Consider the following 19,894-nt stretch of genomic DNA (forward strand, 5'->3'; position numbering starts at 1 on the left):
ATAATTTAATTTTACAAGATGAAATAATTTGTATTTTCCATTTCTGTTATCATTGTGATATTGCAATTATTGTAAAACTTATAATCATTTTTCCAAAGATTAGGCACACTTAAAAGTTACTGATAGGTCAGTGTTCTGAGGTAGCTTGGGACAGTATTTTTCACACTGTGGGTGGAGACCAATTAGGGGGTGGTGAAATTGAGAATGATAAGCATTTTCCTAAATTAAGTTTTAAATTATCAGGTATGTTAGAAATAAGGATATTATTTAAAATTTTTTGATTCTTGGCAGCCGGATGGCTCAGTTGGTTAGAGCGCAAGCTCTCAACAACAAGGTTGTTGGTTCAATTCCTGCGTGGGATGGTGGGCTGTGCCCCATGCAACTAATATTGAAAACTGCGACTGGACTTGGAGCTGAGCTGCACCCTCCACAACTAGATTGAAGGACAACGACTTGGAGCTGATGGGCCCTGGAGCAACACGCTGTTCCCCAATAGTCCCCAATTTTAAAAAAATGTATTTAAATAAAATAAAATTTTTGATTCAGTTACATGTTATATAGGTGCTATCTCAAGATATGAAATGTATTTTTAGTAACTTAACAAAAATATGTCACACGTCACTTCCATAAAGTCCTATAAAGTTTGATGTGGATTAGACTTCTCTCCTTGATGGTTGATCTTCAAGAATGCAGTATGTTTCCATCTTTCAACTACTCTCTCTTGGTTCTTTGCCTCCAGGCTTAAAATCTTTCTAGAGAGAATGCCTAGGACTCTCTCACTGGCTCTTAATCAGCGTCAAGAGACTTAAACCTGAAACAACAATCACTTCTTCTCTTCCCATTGTCCAGAATAGGAACATGCTTCTAACTTAACTGCAAGGGAGGCTGAGAAATGTAGGGGAGCCGGTAGTATATTTGATGAACACTACTGTCTGCTACACTGCAGATCACAGTCAAAAAAAGTTTGAAAGGTAGTAACTTAAGAAACACCAAACCCAAAAGATATATGAAAAAATGCTCAACTTCACTAGCTATTAGGGAAATGCAACTCAAAACCATAATGAGATACCACCTCACACCTGTTAGAATGGCTACTACCAACAAGATAAGTAAAACAAGTGTTGAAGAGGTTGTGGAGAAAAAGGAACCCTCATACACTGGCGGTGGGAATGCAGATTGGTGCAGCCAGTATGGAAAACAGTATGGAGTTTTCTCAAAAAATTAAGAATAGAATTACCCAGCAATCCCTCTTCTGGGTATCTACCCCAAAAGTCCGAAAACATTTATCTATAAAGATACATGTACCTCTCTGTTCATTGCAGCATTATTCACAGTGGCCAAGACATGGAAACTACCAAAGTGTTCTTCAATAAATGATTATTTAATGAAGATGTGGTACATATACACAATGGAATATTACTCGGCCATGAAAAAAGATGAAATACCACCATTTGCGACATGGATGGATCTTGAGATTATTGTGCTAAGCAAAATATGTCAGAAAAATTTGAGAACCATATGATTTCACTCATGTGGCATATAAAACTGAAAGCAACAAACGAACGAGATAAACATACAAACAAAAAAAAACACAGACACAGACAACAGTTTAGTGGTTACCAGAGGGTAGGGGGGGAGGAGATGGTAGAAGAGGGGAAAAGGGACAAAGTGTATGGTGATGGAAGGAGAACTGACTCTGGGTGGTGAACACACAATGCAGTATATAGATGATGTATTATAGAACACTTAAACCTTAAAACCTATATAATTTTACTAACCAATGTCACCTCCAATAAGATTAATAAAGATAAAAAGTAATAAAGAGGTTGGCACTAAAAAAAAAGCAAAGAAAGAAGGAAAGAAAGACCAGGCTCTAGGCCACTAGGCTACTTCATAAAGGTTCAGAATTTCTTTAATTCTCTCAGAGGTTGTCAGCCTGACATCATCCAGAAGATAAGGGTACTGCGACAAATCAGTATTATTAAATGTTTTGTTTTATGTGCCCCCATTACACTATTTCTTTCACTAGACAAACATTGTTTCATGCCTAATTCTGCACTCTTCTTCCCACAAAACTGAGTTCCTTCATCTTGGTATCACCATTCATTGAGGGCATAACACATAGGCACAGCAGGCAATGGTATTTGGGGAGTAGGGTGCTTAAAGAAAAAATGTAACATATGGACATAAAATCAGGTTGAAAAGTAAGTATTTAGAATGCAAAAAGAAATCATAACAAATTACTACAGCCTTGAAGATTCAGGTCCTTCTGTGAACTGTTCTAGGCAATTTAACCAGAAATATTACATAGAAATGCTTCCCACCTGCAACCTGGTTTCTGCTTCCCACCCAGAATTCCAAATGCACAACAGCGCTGGTGCTCCCAGTGGCCACTCAAGTCAGGGGTCTGAAGTTTTGGCGTTACTATTTTTAGACTAAATTGTCACTGAGGGTACTCCAGAAGGCAGGTTGAATTGAATGATTTGAACCAAAAGCTAACTTTATTTAAGGATATCTGGTGGAATACAGCAATGTACAAAAGCTGTTAAAATGCCTAGATATCAACTTATCTGGATGCAAAAGATGATAGGCCATGTAGGTTTGTTTCTTTTTGCTGATAGCTTTTTGTGTTGTTTTTTTTTTTTAACTTTTCTTTATAGTTTTAGGTTTTTTTTTTTTATTGTTTCTCAGTCCTCATACTTGTGTGATTTAAACTTACTGGAATCTATTAATCAATCTTGTGCCTTGTAATTTTTTATTTATCTTATGCTTTTTAAATAAGGATGTGATTAATAAATTCTTGATACAAATGTTGATTCTTCTGTGACAAAAAAATATTTATCCTTTTTCCTTTTTACAATGCTTTCTCCAGCACCACGAATACTATTTCTCAGAGCCTAGAAATTTAGGGGCTTTATCAAGCTCTCTTACCTAGTTAGTGGCAAGAACAGCTAGAATCCATTTCTTCTGATTCCCAGGGCAATGAGCTTTTCACCCAACTGTACAGCTTCAATAGAACTATAACGACTAAACTACTATAGACACATTATTTCAGGTTTGTAGTAGAAGTTTCTCCTCCCAAACACTATTAGTGAAGACCATCTTCTCACTTTTAATTAAATTATTATTGTAATTTGCTGGGGTACTAACAGTCTTCGTTGTGAAAATATCATCTCCTCTATATTCATTCATTATGTCTTCGTTTATTTTAACTCCTGGATACTTTAGTTAAGACGAGTAAACCTCTAACTTATGGTAAAGTGTACTAGTTAGAAATTCAGTCTCTAAACTACACTGATCAAGTTCAACTAATAGCTCTGCCGCTTGCTAGTTGTATAACTGCCTTAGTCAGTTCAGACTTCTATAACAGAATACCATAGTCTGTATGGCTTAAATAACAAACATTTATTTCTCACAGTTCTGGAGACTGGATAGTCCAAGATCAAAGTGCCAGCCCGGGTCCTGGCACCTGGTGATTCGGTTTCTGGTGAGAAACATCTTTCTGGCTTGCAGAAGACTGCCTTCTTGCTGAATTCTCACATGGCAGAGAGAATAAGGACACTAATTCCATCACGGGCGCCCAAGCTTCATGTAAACCTAACTCACAAAGACCCCACCTCCAAATACCATCACATTGGGGATTAAGGCTTCAACAGATGAAGGGAAGGGGGACATACATTCAATCTATACTGGTAACATTAGTCAAAATACTTAGCTATTCTGCACTTCAGTTTCTTCATCTGGAAAACAGGGATAATCATATTTCCTAAGTTATAGGGTTATGGTGAGGTTTAGATAAACCTTAAATGAAATTAGAATAGTGCCTGACATATGGTAAGAGCTCAATAGCTCTTACCTTTTACTTTTCTTTTACTCTTAGCCTATATTATTCAAAACAAGTTTAGATTCTACCGTATGAACTATAAAGATGTCCATTGTCACAGATAAGGAAAATAGTACTACCTTGATACAAAGAAAGCAGTGTGTGTGTTTTCTCTATTTTCTTGCTCCCAACTGGACCATGTTATCTCCCCATTCTGTGTTTACTTCATACTCTCTGCTCATGATAACTTAGTTTGTATGCTTTTCAGCTTTTCTCTATGTCATGAACTTTCAGCTTCACTTCCACCCTTCTACATTCTCTACTTATGTATTTCTTTTGTTTGCTTGTTTTTTTGTATAGATAGAGGTCACACACAAAAAGTACTTGTCTGGGGTTCCACACACCGAGAGGCAGCCCTGATTAGAATTACCGCGGTGGGTTCAGAGTGATGCTCCTTAACAATGACTGCACTTTAGAATTACTTGAGTGCTTCTACAACATTCTATTTCTCTAACTCTATTCAGACCAAATGTCTTTTGTAGAACAAATACACATATGCAGATATTTATATGCCTGTGTACTTGTTTATGTATGAGCAAGGAGAAAAGGATACATGAATATGCATCAAGACATTAACATGATAATGGGATTAGCTGGCTAGGTGGAAAAGAGCCACTGCTAGGTCTTGGGCAAATTTTTTTGTGAGGTCTCTTTCTGTATAAAATACTCATTAAAAAATGTATTCCACCGGAACCTGTAAGGCTAAAGACAAAAAGAACTGTGCATAAACATTGTACTCTGGTTTGTAAATTTGTTTCTTACAGGAATATAGATTAATAATTCTGAACCTGCTTTATATGCATGCTGAAGTTGCACAAATAAGTAAATGGATAGTAAATAAAGGGATACAGGTTTCTTATTGTCAGAGAAAGCAGTTATAAGTGATTAAGGAAGGAAAGATAGAATGAACTCTATGGTAATGGATTAGAGCCAGAGATTAGTGAATTAACTGTGCTTATATATATACACAGATAGATATAGAAATAGCCATATAACTGGGAAATGTATATATATACATTTGTCTGCTGAGAGGAGATAGAAGCAGTGACACCCCCATCTCAATGCACACCTAAATCTTGGTTTCTAAATGCCATTCTCCAATAAAAGGAACCCAGGGTCCTTAAAGAAATGCCTAATTCTAAGACTGAGCAGGGAAAATACAAGATGGCTCTGATTCATCTTATACTGCCAGTACATAAGGAAGGAAGTGCTCCAAAAAACAAAAGAATGGGAATATGTCAAAATGGATACAAAAGTCAAACTGAAAGAGCCTCCAATAGCCTAAGCTGGAACAATGTGAGCAACAACAACAAAATAATGTAGTGTTATAATCCAAATAATAAAATAAACATACTTGAATAAACATACTGATATAAATATATGATTGAATAAACAAATGGGTAAAAACAGATAAATCTTTCTTACTGAAGAATTCCAATTATACATGTACATATTCCACCCTCTATAAAATAGAACTTAATCCCTCTCCCTCTGAAGATGGGCTTAAACTTAGTGGCTTGGTTTCAAAGAGTAGATTATGGAAAGGGGAAAATGGTAACTTTATAGAAGAGGTACCTGGCAAACATTACCTTAACAAAATGCAAGACTAAGAACAATAATGATAAGTCATATTGAGAGTATATATTCCTGACATGACTCTATGAACACCATCTCTGTGGTCTTCTATCCAAAGACCCATAACCCCATAACTAGTCATGAGAAGAAACATCAGACAAACCCAAATTGAGGGACATTCTACAGAACAACTGGCCAGTACTCTTCAAAACTGTAAAGGTCATAAAAACAAGGAAAGACTGGGAAACTATCACAGGCCAGAGAGAACTAAGATTTGATGAGTAAATGTAATGTGGTGTCCTGGGTAGGATCCTGGAACAGAAAAAGGACAGTGGGAAAAACTGTGAAATCCAAATAAAATATAGAATTTAGTTAATAGTAATGTACCATACTATTCTCTTCACTTTGACAAATGTACCATAGTTATGTGAGATGCTAATATGAGGGGAACTGGGTGAAGGGTATACAGGAATTTTCTGTACTATATTTGCAATTTTTCTGTAAATTTAAATTATTCTAAAATAAAGAGTTTATTGTAAAAGTGTATCTATTTCAAATTACAGGTCTCCCAAGGCATGAGCTGGAGCAGCATTTCACTTGACTGAGTCTAAGAGCAGTACTGGTTCTCATTTGCCTTGTACGTGGTTGGTTTAGACATGGGCATGTGACAGTTCTGGCTAGTGCCAGAGAGGGGAAGTCCACAGAGAGCTTCCTAGCAAGGTCGTCTATGGTCTTAAACTGAAGCATTTGGAGGGGGGAAAAAATCAGTTCCTCTTTTTCTGCTGCTGATTGTGGTGCCTGTATGTCAGTGTTTCTCAACTGGGGGTGATTTTGATGTTCCTGGGGCATTTGGCAATGTCTGGAGACACTTTTATTGTCACAACTGTGGGGAAGGTGCTAAGGGCATCTATGGAGTAGAGCCAGGGATGTTGCTAAACATCCTCCAATGCAAAGGACAGCCCCCGCAACAATGAATTATCCAGCTCCAAATGCCAATAGTGTCAAGGTTGAGGAACTACTATATATGATAAATGTGATGTGGCGGGCATGTTATAATTATGAGGACAAGGGCGTTAAGGCTGAGGATGAAGGAATTGAAGGATGGGGGTAAATATTGGTTCCTTGTGACAGTGTTGTGGAACCGCTGAATTAAACCACTCTCAAGCACCTTCCTCTGGACTTATTGTTACATGAAGTAATAAGTCTCTTTATTGTTTAAACAATTTTCAGTTGCCATTTCTGATACAGATAAGAGCCTCCTAATTAACATAGAAGGAAAGAGAATGAGTAGGACAAAAAAATGTTGTGGGGCTATAAGCCTAGGGTATTCCAGGAAATGGGCAATCTGGTACCAACTCTACCTGAAATTCTACTTGGTCTTCGAAGCCCCCAAAATAAGTTCCAATTGTTGTTCAGATGCTCGGCTGGACACTTCCATCACATTAAAATGCACTGACTTTATTTGTAAGTAACTTGAAATCAGGAAGCATATATTTTTAATGTATTCTTTGAGGAAACAGTTCTAAAACTTTTCTGTTCAGAGACATTTAAAATGCTGAAAAGGAAAAACAACATGATCTCTTTAAATCTGCAACTTAAAAAGTTTTTAGAACTGAATTTGGAAAATAGTTTTTTCATGTTAACTATTCAAAGAGTAGGTAAATGAGAGGAAAAAATGGAGAAAGAAAAACGTTATCATATTTTCTTCTTTTCTCTCTTTCTGATGTGATAGGAGGGGTGAAATCAAGGAATACAGAGCATAATGAAAGGCTTTAGATGGTCTTACAGGAACTGTTTATTTAACAACAGATGACTGATGGAGGAAAGAGAATCAGGCGCCATGGCCAGTAAGAGGCGTAGCTTAGATAAAGTGATTTAAAAGTTTTCTTTAATTTGAAAGCCATGGTTTAGTCAAGTTGTAATAGAAAATACCTGAATTTGATGAGCTAGTGACACAACCTTCTATTTTATCTTATTTTACTGTCATGGTATCTCTCTTTACAAATTATGAATTTAATAGTGATTAGAAAACATTTAATATGAGTAGTCTTTTTAATTCACATTACTGAGTTAAAAAATTCTTATTCAACTGCTGGGTAATCAATTGTTGATCTTCTATCTGTGTAAAATCTAATTTAGCTACCTGAAATGACACCATAGTTAATAATAGTAATATGTAGATATTTTCTTTAATCTTATTAACAAGCCTCTTAAGGAAGTATTATTATTATTATGTTTTTACGGATGAGAAAACTTAGGCTCAAAGGTTAAATAATGAGCCCAGGTCTACATATGTAATAAGATGGAGCAGGATGCGGGACCAGTCTGTGCCTGGAGTGTGTATGATTCATATAATACTGAGAGTGTCAAGAAGGAACAAACCAGTTGAACACTGAACATGTTAAGGAACAGCAAATATCATACTCCCACAGGCTCTCCCACAATACTGAGCACTTAGTTACTAGTGGTTCTTCAATAACTACTTATTGAAAACAAATTTTAATTTCCTTGCTGAAATATAACTACGTACTATTTAGGAATGGGGGGCAGAGCACGAAACTAAGCATCAGACCCAGATGCTATCAAGAGCTCTTCTATTAACTAACCATGGGACCTTGGACAAATTACTTATCTGAGGCTCTGTTCTAAAATCAGAATAACAAAGCCTGCTGGACCTACCTCCCAATTACCGTGTTTCCCCGAAAATAAGACCGGGTCTTCTATTAATTTTTGCTCCAAAAGATGCATTAGGGCTTGTGTTCAGGGGGTGTCCTCCTGAAAAATCATGCTAGGGCTTATTTTCCAGTGAGGTCTTATTTTCGGGAAAACACGGTATGTATGGAAAATGCGATGTGTTAAACAAATGAAAGGCTTTACAGTCTCAAATTCAAGTTCAAAGAAGCCCATTAGATAGAGTACCAATCCTTTGGAAAAACCAGCTCAACCTCTACTGCATAGACATGATTATGGTATAAACCTAGCTCAACACCCCACCACCATAAGTCTGGCTAATAACTCAGGAATCCCTTAGTAGATTCTACTTCTCAGAACCTATTTTTCTGACTTCTACATTTGATTCCATCACTCCTCTACCCAAACTAATTAGCTTCCTTTCCAAAGTCATTTTCTGTAGCTGAAGAGAAGAAAGGATACTGCCCAGAGGTTAGACTCTCAGGGGTATTGTGTTCAAAGAACACAGGAATGTTATGTCACTTTTTCTTACCCCAGGCTGTATTGATCATATTTTGAATTTTCTGTATATTATGATGTTTTGACATCTTAAAAAATCTTTTTGGGTGGGGAGAAGCTGCCCCTCCCAGGGCTAGCCGATTCTTAAGAGATTGCAAAAGGCCCAGCCTCAAGTATGTCTTTAATTGGCAAACAAACCAATTCTGAGCCATGCCTCCTCTATCTGGCCGATACATTCCAGGAGGCAAAATTTCTCTGCCTTAATTATCCCAGGGCCAGATACCAGGCAACTAGATATCACCCCTATGGTCCAAAATCTAAGGAAAGTATTCAAGGTAGCCAGTCCTAAACTGTTCACCCTGCCCTGCCTTGCCTTTCCCACAGAAACCCGAATAAAGACTCTGATCTAAACATATTGCTTGTTCCTGCCTTTGATTCCTACCAAAACCTCTTGTTCTTCCGTGGCCCTGTGTGGTGAGCTGAGCTTCTTGTTTCTAGGGGAGCTGTGATGGTCAGTCAACTTTTCTTTCAATGTCATTAACCTCTCTGCATTATCAGTCACCTTTAGAATTTAAGACCTAGGCACAGAACACAGGCCCAGCAGGTCTTTACAAAGCCAGAAACTAAAGTAGCTTAAGAGGAAGTGGAGTAGCTAGTATTATCAAGATTTCCACTTCAAGGTGAGGTTGGGATGTAGTTATTTTATGATTCTAATTCTTTAATTGGCAGTCCTTGATCTAAGTTAAAAATAGTGAAGAGTAGCTATGACTTAAACTCACAACATTTCTTTGTGAAATGGGAAAAATGGGTCCTGATGTTGGAGCCACCATTCATTTTGTTTGTTTTTAATCATTGGACTGCCTGTGTACTTCCTTTTCATTCCCTTTCTTTCACCTTATTTATTCAGCTTTTGTTCTCTTTGGGTGTTCTTCCATGAGACTAGCCTGACAGATCATGTTTAGACCTTAAAGATGACCTCACTCCCTAGTACATAAAATATACTGAATGTCTTAGTCCATTAGGGTTGCTACAACAAAATGTCATAAAATGGGTGGCTTAATAACAAGTTATTTCTTATATGTCTTAGAGTTCATGAAGCGGAGAAGTCCAAGATTGAGACCCCTGCATATTTGATGTCTGGTGAAAGCCAGCTTCCCGGTTCATAGCATCCCTCGTAGGCCAAAAGAGGAAGGGGTGTCTCCCGTGCCTCTTTTATAAGAGCATGAATCCCATTCATGAGGACTCCAAACTCATGGCCTAAGCACCCCCTGAAGGCCCCACCTCCTAATACCATCACATTGGGAATTAGGATTCAAGGTATAAATTTTGAGGACACAAACATTCAGACCATAGCACTGAAAACAGGAAGTAAAGAAAGTAGGTACGTAATACTTTCTTATGCCCACAGAACACAGCTGATCACTGTAGGAGATCCCTCCAATCATTCTTTACCTTATTCCCCTCTCCCTGGAGACACATGTAAGTGAAAGAGGTGGTTCTAGTTGTATCTTCCTGGCCCTGTTTTCCCTTCCTGTCCTTTTTTTTTATATTATTGGGGGAACAGTGTGTTTCTCCAGGGCCTATCAGCTCCAAGTAGTTGTCCTTTAATCAAGTTGTGGAGGGCGCAGCTCACTGGCCCACGTGGGAATGGAACCGGCAACCCTCTTGTTCAGAGCTTGCGCTCTAACCACCTGAACCATCCTGTCCTTTTTGAAGTGGCCAGTGGGAAGGTGGTTCAAAGGTGGCATCTTCTTTTCTACTGCTTCTCTTGATACCTGATTCTTCTTTCATTCAACCAACTGAAAATGTAAGCTTGCTGAGGCCAGATGACTTGTTTGTTATTCACGACTGTATTAGTGCCTGGCGCTTTGTGGGCGTTCAACAAATACTTTTTAAATTATTTTATAGAGCGCTGCTACGCGCTGGGTACCACTCTAGGAGCTGAGAATAGGGAGGTAATGACTACATTGCGCTTCTTTAGTTCTGGAGAACTAAAGCCGAGGCGTTAGCGCCTAAACAGAGGGAACTGCAGGCTGAAACAAGCACAAGGTGGCGCTGGGTGGCGCGCGCGCGGTTGCAGGGTCTATTCCAGCCGCGTTCGTGCCCCTCTGGCTTCCGCCGCTGGGACTGATACGCAGGCAGCTCCAGCCACAGACCCCGGAGCTGCTTCAACGCCAGAGGATTCTTCCCGACGGACCCGCCCCGAACATTTCGCTCTCATTCCCAGATGCCTCCCGATACTCCGGATTCGGCAGCACACACCTATCGACCTTGTTCGCCCAGCTGAGACTCAGGCCTGCGGGACTCCAGATAGCGACACCCCCCACCCCGCACCCCCAGGCTGAGGACCTAAACAGCAGCGGAGGCTCAGAAAACCCGCAAAATTCTTCCCTGTGATCTGGCCCACTCTGGTCTGTCGATGAGGCGTGCACTCGGGTTGGAAAAGGCGGGGTGGGGAGAAGTGCGTTGATCACAGCCTAGAGGACGTCTGGGGCACCGCAAGGCCCTGCCTTTCTTTCCCCTCACGTCAGCGCCGATTGCCCGAGGGTCCTCCACGTGGGTCGAGGCGGGGTCGAATCGCCGCTGTGGAACTTCAGATTTAGCTGGAGCCAGAGAAGCCCGCGGTGCCCAGGGACCAGTCTCAGGGGCGGAATTCCAGAGAGAGCTTGAAATAATTTTCGTGTCTTAAACCCTAAACAGCTACTACGAGAGACCCAGATGCGGGAGTGTGGCTGCTGCGTTGGAGTTGGTGGGGAAAGCAGCAGCCACAGCCTCAAGCAAGGCGGTGTGTGCGCCTCCCTCTCTTCCTAGAGTCACCCCGGGTCGGATACTCGGGGAATGTACTAACCCTCTTACTTAGACAAAGAGTTCGAAGCTCTATTACCTCTGCTGACATCCCCAAACACTGTCGCCCTTGACATTGGGTGGCGAATTTGGGGGTGGATGTGGGAGCACGAGGAGTATCGCACCTGTACCTTCCGGTCTCTTGCGTTTTATTTAAAGATAATGCTAGACTTCAGATATTTCAGCTGACAATTTCACCTACATATTTTTCTAAAAGAAAAAAAGTCCTTCTTGATAATCATGTTTTCTTGTTTGTTTCATAATATACAGAATTATATTGTCCACTATGGACACAGGAAACCAGTCACAAGCTTTTACAATCCCAGTTATAAATCTTTTGTATTTTTCTTTAGGATATGAATACTTATATTAATTACAGGTTTATTCAGCTGTAGTTGTAACTCTCTGACTAAGTAGAATAGACTTTACACATTCAAATCTTTTTTTAAAAAACTAAAAAGTAATCATGAAAAAAATCATCCTTAGAGTCTTCCTGGTTTTCCTCGGGGCACCACGTCCTTGACTTTTGTCGGTTTTCTCCCAAGCATCAAAACCTGGGCCTGACTCCGGACTTGCGCCTAGGACCATGCCAGCGAATTGGACAACTTTTTCTCGTGCGTGATCGTGCCTTTCTTTGGAAGGGTCACCTTGCAAGCTTTCCAGATCTTTCGAAAACTGTCTATCTAACAGTTAACTTGCAGCGCTCCTGAAAACGTGGGGGAAGATCATATTTGAAGGGCCTGGGAGGCCCTGGAATGATTTGTCAAGAACCAGCAGAGCTGCCGCCTAAGCGCTCATTACGTGATCATGGCAACCACGAATGTTGTGTAACACCAAGAGGCCCGTTACTCAAACTTTTTTTTTAAATATTCCTGAAATTTTAATTGTATATTAAATATTGAATAAACAACAATGACAAGGTGTAAAGAACAATGCACAAGGTATAAAGAATAATACAACGACCGTTACTCAAACTTTTACAGACGAAAGTGAGCTCCTGCTTCTCTTTTATTATGTTTTCTGTCTTTGTCAGTAAAAGGCATTTAATTAAATTATTTAAAAAGGCTTCCTGCCTCGGGAGTGCGACGCCAGCCTGCCGGGCACAGTCACGCGGCACCTGTCCGCACCCGCACTCTTGGAGCTGTGCGAGCCGAGCCGCGGGTCTCGAAGGCCCGGCTCCCAGCGCTCGCCTTCAGCAAGCAGGCGGCGTTCGCGGCAGGGGGTCTGGCGGGGCGGGGTGCTGAGAGCGCGAGCGGGAAGGTGAGCGCGGCAGGGGGCGGGGGGTGCACAGTGCAGCCGCCGGACTCTGCTTATCCTCCGGGGGCCGCCCCTGGAACCCGCCCTGCCGCGCGCGGCTGCACGTACTGTCGCCTGTACCTCTGCCGCTGCGCGCGGCTTTCCACAAGCTTAGTCCCAGAGCCACGGCGACGCCAGCCGATCAAGAAGGCGCTAGCGCGTCGTGGGGAGTCGAGGACACAGCCACAAGGAAGAGGGAACGGTCCGACGCAGAGGTCTGGAGCGAGCCCTTCAACTCCGCCTCCGCAGGAAAGCAACCCGACTGGCCCGCTGGTCCAACCCCAGACGGAGCGCAGAGGGACCCAGAGCCTCATTCTTTCCAAGTCCGGGAGGAGGCCGGGGGGTCTGCTCCTCTGTGCAGCGCCCGGCGAAGGGGAGGAGGCCAGGCTTCGTGCTTCACAGCTCCGAACTCGGCGGTCCAGAGGAGCCCCTCTGGTCCCCGGGCCGAGCGTGGTGACGCCCCAATCCCCAGCGCAGGGATTGGGACGTCCTTCTTCCGCAGCAGGTGTGGGCCTCGAGGCAGGATCTGCAGAGATCCTTGCGTTCCTCTCTGCTTGGGCTTCCTCAGCATCTGCGTTCCTGCCGACGTTTCTGCTAGGGGGCTGAAGAACCAAATGGAGGAACTGACGGAGTCTCACACTTTATTCTTTTCTCACTTCTGTGTTTGTCTAAGGGCGCTTTGTGTGGAGCGCCCTCCACCTGAACGTCACTTTGATGGAGTGAAGTAAAATCTTATGCCCCCAGCAATCATTTCTTGTCTGAGATGACCCATTTGGAAAACCCGGCTACTTGCATTGCTCCAGATAGAGGAATCTTTTTGAGATCCCGGCACTCATTTTAACATTTGCTATCTCCCTAATGTAGAATCAATTGTTTGAATTGATTTTCTAAAAGGAAGGTAGAGTTGTAATGTTACAAATTTCTAACCAGTTTTAAAAAGACCAAACAATGCTGAAAGGTTAGTTAGTTGCAAGTGTAGGAGGGAAAAATATTACAAAAATTAGTTAAAATACCTGGTCCACCTTTAAAAATCTTCTCAGTAATTTTCTCCCCCCTATTTCAATCCCCTCAGTTTGCAAGAGGAAAAGGCAGAGCAAAACATCCGCATCTCACGTTAGATTACAAATATTGTTGAATCGTTCAAATAAACCCAATATTTTTTTTATTATTTGATGTGCAGATCTAACTGCCTGGGCTTAATTAAAAAGTTGGGCAGAAACTTTCCTTAGGACAGAGCTTTTCAATAGTTGAAGCACTGGCTCTTTTTTATTTATATAACCAAGGTAAGCCTCCCTTGATCTTCTCAGATGAAACAATTCTACCAAGTAGAAAGTACTGTCTAATTCGGAATGTGTTTTGGAAGGAATAAGTGTGTGATGCTGAATGCAAAAGGTCTTCTTTCCTCTTTTAAGTAACGTAATTTCTATACGAATATCTTCTTTTAAAATGAATATTTCAGCTATCCAAATCTAAATATCTTGAGTCTTAAATTTATTTGGTAATAAGTACATCTATTAATAAACTTGGTAATACTCTGAATTTTAATTTTCTCACATGTTTAAGACCTTTGCTGCCAAGAATGAAAAGCTATAGATTAGGGCTTTGAATAAATCCCAATCATTCTTAGTTCACAAATTCTTTCCAACTTGGAAGAGGGTGGAAAGTTCTTCATGAGATAAAACAATTTACTTTTCTTTTCCATATGCTATTTCTTTGGCCTCCCATTCTAATAAAAGGAAGCCTTGAACATCTATTCCCCATTATATAGACAGTACGAAAGAAGTCGGAATGGTTTCAGTGTTCAATACACATACTGACTTTATTTTTCTTGTAAATATTATGTAGAGTCTAGTTAATTCTCCATGCCATTATCTTCATCATATAAAATACTCAAAATTAGAATTTTGAGGGTAATGTTATCAAGCATTTAAACAATGTCAATAATTTAAAAGATTGCTTCATTGGAGCAATTTAGCCCTGACTGAGTAGCTATGGTTCCTTAAAATGGAATACAATTCAAGAAAATGTAACCCATGTCTTCAGTATTCTAATTATTAAATAAATATTTTGTCACTTTTTATCACTCTTTAGATATTTTAGTTGCTCTCAAGTGAAGTCTTTAAATTGATTTATCCATAAATATACCAAAATCAGGAGGTGTTTCTACAAAAACAATAACCTGTCCTGAATTTAAGCTTTTTGATGACTTTAAAGTGACTCTGTGTGGGTTTCCCTCTCATTTTTGGTATAATTTATTTGTTATAATGAGAAAGAATCTCTCTTTTGTTGTACCATAAAACATTGAGGTCCAGGAAGCGCAAATATGACTAAAGTCATGAATAAAAACTCTCCTCTGTGAATAAAGAGAGGAACATAAGTAAGAACCTACAGCTCTTAGATAGTCACCTATTCCAGTATCAGTAAGTATAAAGTTAAGATGTCCTGTGGGGGTTATTTTAATTGAGCAATCTAGAACAGTGCTATTTATTTCATATATAGATATAGATAGATAGATAGATAGATAGATAGATAGATAGATATAAATTTTTTCTTTTTTAATTATCTGAAGGTTGGGACCTGAAGCCTCTAGATGTCCCTTTGGTTTTGAGATACTTGGCTTCATGAGATGCAATAGAAATGACTTCAAGGAGTTGACTAGTAACTAGGTTATGGTGGTGTTTGGTAGGTCTGTGTAAAAGGATGGGAGTTTAGCCAGGCTTGGGAGAAAAAAATAATTGTTGCCCAGAGGATTTCAGACCCCAAAATCAAAACTCTTTAGATGAATACATCTGAAAACTCATTTAGATCCTGCTCACCCAAAATGACTGGAACCCCAGTGCTGCTGGCAGGAGAACTGGTGGGCCATGCTGGTGGTGACACATGCAGGTCAGCCTTTCTGCCTGCAGCAGAGAAGTGCTAGGGATAGGGTCAGTCCCTCTGACTTCCAAGAGGAGGCAGGAGAGGACCAAGATGAAAAGCAGACATTGCTTCTCTCACCTCCCTTTTTAGCTACTAGAGGAAGCACAGTGAGGTGGGAAGGGCAGGCTGTACTTCTTACTGGTTGTATGGCTTTGGGCAAGTGTGGCTACCTTCTATGCCTCGGTTCCTTTTATAAAATGAAGGGAGTTGGGTTACATGATCATTAAGGCCTTCAATTTTGTGATTCAATGAGAAACGAGAAAGAATAGTATTAAGGATTGAATTGTTGAGACTGTCTTCCAATATGCTAGAAAATTTCAGGGCTATGCTGTTTCAGCCACCCTGATTTAACTCTCAATCAACTCAGCAGTTGTTGTCTCCTCTTTCTTGCACCATCAATATTTTTTCTCTTTTGAGAATCATCACCACCATCATACAAGCCTGGTGTAATATCTACCAACGTTTAAAAAGTTCTTGATCCCATTTCCTCCTTGAGTAATTACCCTATTTCTCTGGTTCCCTTGATAGCAAAACTCATTTCAAAAGTAGCTTATAGTCACTGTCCCTACTTTTTCTTTTCCCATTCTATTTTGAACCCCAATCCTATCAGATTTTTCACCCTCATCAATTTATTACTGCCAAAGTAAGCATTGACTACCATGTGGCCACATCTAATGGTTAGCTCTCAAATCGTAATATTAGCTGACCTCTCAGCAACATTTGACAGAGATCATGGTACTTTTTTTTTTTTCCTATGAATTTCACTTAACATCAAGGTCTTGGCTCCTTTAGTTCCACTTCACTGGTTGTTTCTTCAGTCTTCTCTGCTGGTTCCTCCTCACCTCTCTGATTTCTAAAAGGTGAAGTGCCCCAGGATTCAGTCCTTGGATTTTTCATCTCTATATGCACTCATTCTTTTAACAATATTATCCATTATTATGACTTTAAATACATACTCTATACTGATGACTTACCAATTTATATCTCTAGCCTAACTACTCCCCTAAATTCTAATTTTATACATCCTAACTTCCTCTTTAACTTGAATACTAATTGACATCTCAAATTTAATACAAACTTGTGTTTCTCCCCAAATTTATTGCTCCTTTAATCTTTTTCATCTTAGTAAATGACAAATCTACACTAACAATTTGCTTATGCCAAAAACCTAGGATTCACCCAATTCCTCTTTTTTTTCACATCCCAATCCAATCCATTAGGAAATCTCGGTAGCTCTGCTTTAGAACTATCTCCAGATCTTTGCCTCTTTTCATGCCAACCACCACTCTGGTCCAAGCCACCATCATTTCTCCCCTGGATACTAGTTAGTCTCTGCTTCCACCTTTGTCCCCTTTGGCAACCAGTGAGATCCTTCTATAGTAAAATTCCAATTGTGTTACACCCCTGTTCAAAACCCTATAATGATTGCCCATACCACCAGAATAAAATCCACAGTCCTTGACATGACTCAAAGGACTCTGCCAGAATAGGCCCCATTATTTTCTCTCTAATCCTATCTCCTACCATTCCTCCTCTCACACACTCTGTTCCAGTCACACTGTCCTTGCTATACCTGGAATTTACTAGGCACATTTCTACTCAGGACCTTTGCACCTCCTCCAGATATTTTACATGGCCTTCTCACTTCCTTCGAGTCTCAAACGTCATCTTATCAGAGACCTTTCCTAGCCATACCATATAAAGTAGCATCTTCCTCCAACAGACTTTCACCATTTACCTTGCTTTATTCTTTCTCATATCACTTATCACCTCAGATATTACTTACTTATCTAAAGGCAGAACTACTCTAAGGTTGATGTATTCAATTGTTCAGAATGACAAGTCTCTGACCTCCTTAGCATGTTGATTTCTATCCTCAGGGTTGTTCCTTCATGACTGATTGCTATTATTCTAGGAATCCCATCCTCACACAACATTTAAAGACAGAAATAATGGGAATTCTTTCCTTTTGGATACCCCTTTTTAAGATCAGGATAAACCTTTCCCATGTATCTTCAGAAGAATTTCCATCATGCTGTTTTGGCAAGAATTGTCTCACTTGCCCATTCCTAAACTAATTACAAGCAAGAGGAAAGGAACTACTATGACCAACGTAAATTAATCTAGGTTTACTACCTGAGATTTGGAGGAACTTAACATTCCTAAAGTACTTGACCACTTCTATACACAAATAAATTCAGGGGTTTTTTTAGCAAGAAAGAAGTGGGAACAATGGCTGTTGGGTGGACATCTTAATAGTGTTTTCCACACTTGTGATTGATCAAACCCCCATTTTGTTGGCCATCTCTTGTCTAAATATGTTGCCCTCTCATATTTCTAGGCAGCCGATCATTTGAATTAAGGCCGATCATTTGAATTCTGCCCATTTATCTATGTTGTATTTAATTGTATTCACTTACAGGAAGTGTATCTATTATCCATTGCTGAAAAGCTAACCACCTTGAAACCTAGTGGCACAGAACAACTATTTATTTGCTCACAATTCTGCAGTTTGGGCTGGGATTTCCCAGATGGATCTCTTACTGGTATCACCTAGGCTCATTCAAGTAGCTGTAATCACTGGATGGGCAACTGGGGGCTGGGTTGCTCTCTCCATGTGATCTTTTACTTTTAAGGAGACTAGATCAGGCTTCTCCTCCTGGTAATCAACAGTGTATCAAAAGGGCAAGCCCCTATGTGCAAATATTTATCAAGTTTCTGCTGGTGTCAAACGTCAGCATTTGCTGATGTCCCATCGAGCAGAGCAAGTCACATGGCCAAGTCCAGCGTCTTTATGAGAGGACATTATACAACAGTATAGATACCAGGAGATTTGGAGTTTGATTCACTGGGGACGATTATTTAACAGTTTACCACAGGAGATTAACAATTAAAGAAAAAAGAATCACTGGAAGAATTGTGAAAATCAAAGAGCCTTTCTTTAGGGAATACTTCCCCTATTTGTAAGTCAAAAACTCATTGTTTCAGCCTTCTTTTTGCATCTAGAGCATAGCAACACAGCTTAGCATCTAAGTCAAATTCTACCACCCAGGACTTTGATTTGGAAGTAAGTAGTGTGGAAAAAGTCAGTGCCTGTGTGGAATCCATTTTTGTGAGGGTAGCAGCAGAGACATCACACTTCCTGAGACAGCAGTGGCAGAGTTCCATGCTCAGAGTTGTCAGTGCAATTTGTGTGATCTGTGCCCTGTCCAGCTGCTGTGGTGTCTCCAGTAGAGCCATCCTGTGGTCTAATTTGGGCAGTTTTCCTGAAAGTTTCTAATGTTTGTATTTGGATTAATTTGCTAGGCTGGCCGAAACTACCACAAACTGGGTGGGTCAAAAACATAAATTAATTGTCTAACAGTTCTGGAGGCCAGAAGTCCAAAATCAAAGGTTGGCAGAGTTGTTTTCTTCTGAACAACCTTTGCTGTGAAGGAAGGATCTATTCTAGGCCTCAGTCTTTGGCTTGCAGATGGCCATCTTCACGTTCATATGATGTTTTCCCTATATTCATGTCTGTGTGCAGATTTCCCCATCTTATAAGGAAGTCAGTCATATTGGATTAGGGCTCACCCCAATGTCCTCGTTTTAATTTGATTACTTCTGTGGAGTCCCTATCTCCAAATAAGGTCACATTCTGAGTTACTAGAGGTTAGGATGCCAATATATGAATTTTGGGGAGGGACACAAGTTAACCCATAAGAACCCTCAACGATGCAGGTGTATCTCGGGACATCAATTTAGGGGAACAGTACTCCCAAACTCAGTAGTAACGCAAAAGACTCTCCTCTTTTCTGCTGCCTCCCCTCTTTCCTACTGGTCTCAAAACCAGAACTGCAAGGCTTCAAAGGTCAATGATAAATGTAAAATAACTTTACTGATTTTTTTAAAAGGAAGATATTTATACAAATGAAATGAATTGATGTCATTTGTAGTTGACTTAAGCACAGACCACATTTGGTGGCTTCTGTTCCAACTGCTGAGAAGAAGAGAGTTTTATTTAATGCCACAGGATTACCACTGTTTCCAAAGGAAAAAAGTTATTTATGATTTTTTAAAAAAACAGTGCTACAGAATGCAAAATGCCATAAAGTCAGGTGGAGCTGCATAAGGCATTTTCACTTCTTTTTCTTAGGAGAAGGGAGTTATATAGAAACTTTTCATTTCCCCCCACTCTGTTCCTCCATA

The sequence above is a fragment of the Rhinolophus ferrumequinum genome, chromosome 3 (genome assembly GCF_004115265.2).
Source record: "Rhinolophus ferrumequinum isolate MPI-CBG mRhiFer1 chromosome 3, mRhiFer1_v1.p, whole genome shotgun sequence".
Lineage (NCBI taxonomy): Eukaryota > Metazoa > Chordata > Mammalia > Chiroptera > Rhinolophidae > Rhinolophus > Rhinolophus ferrumequinum.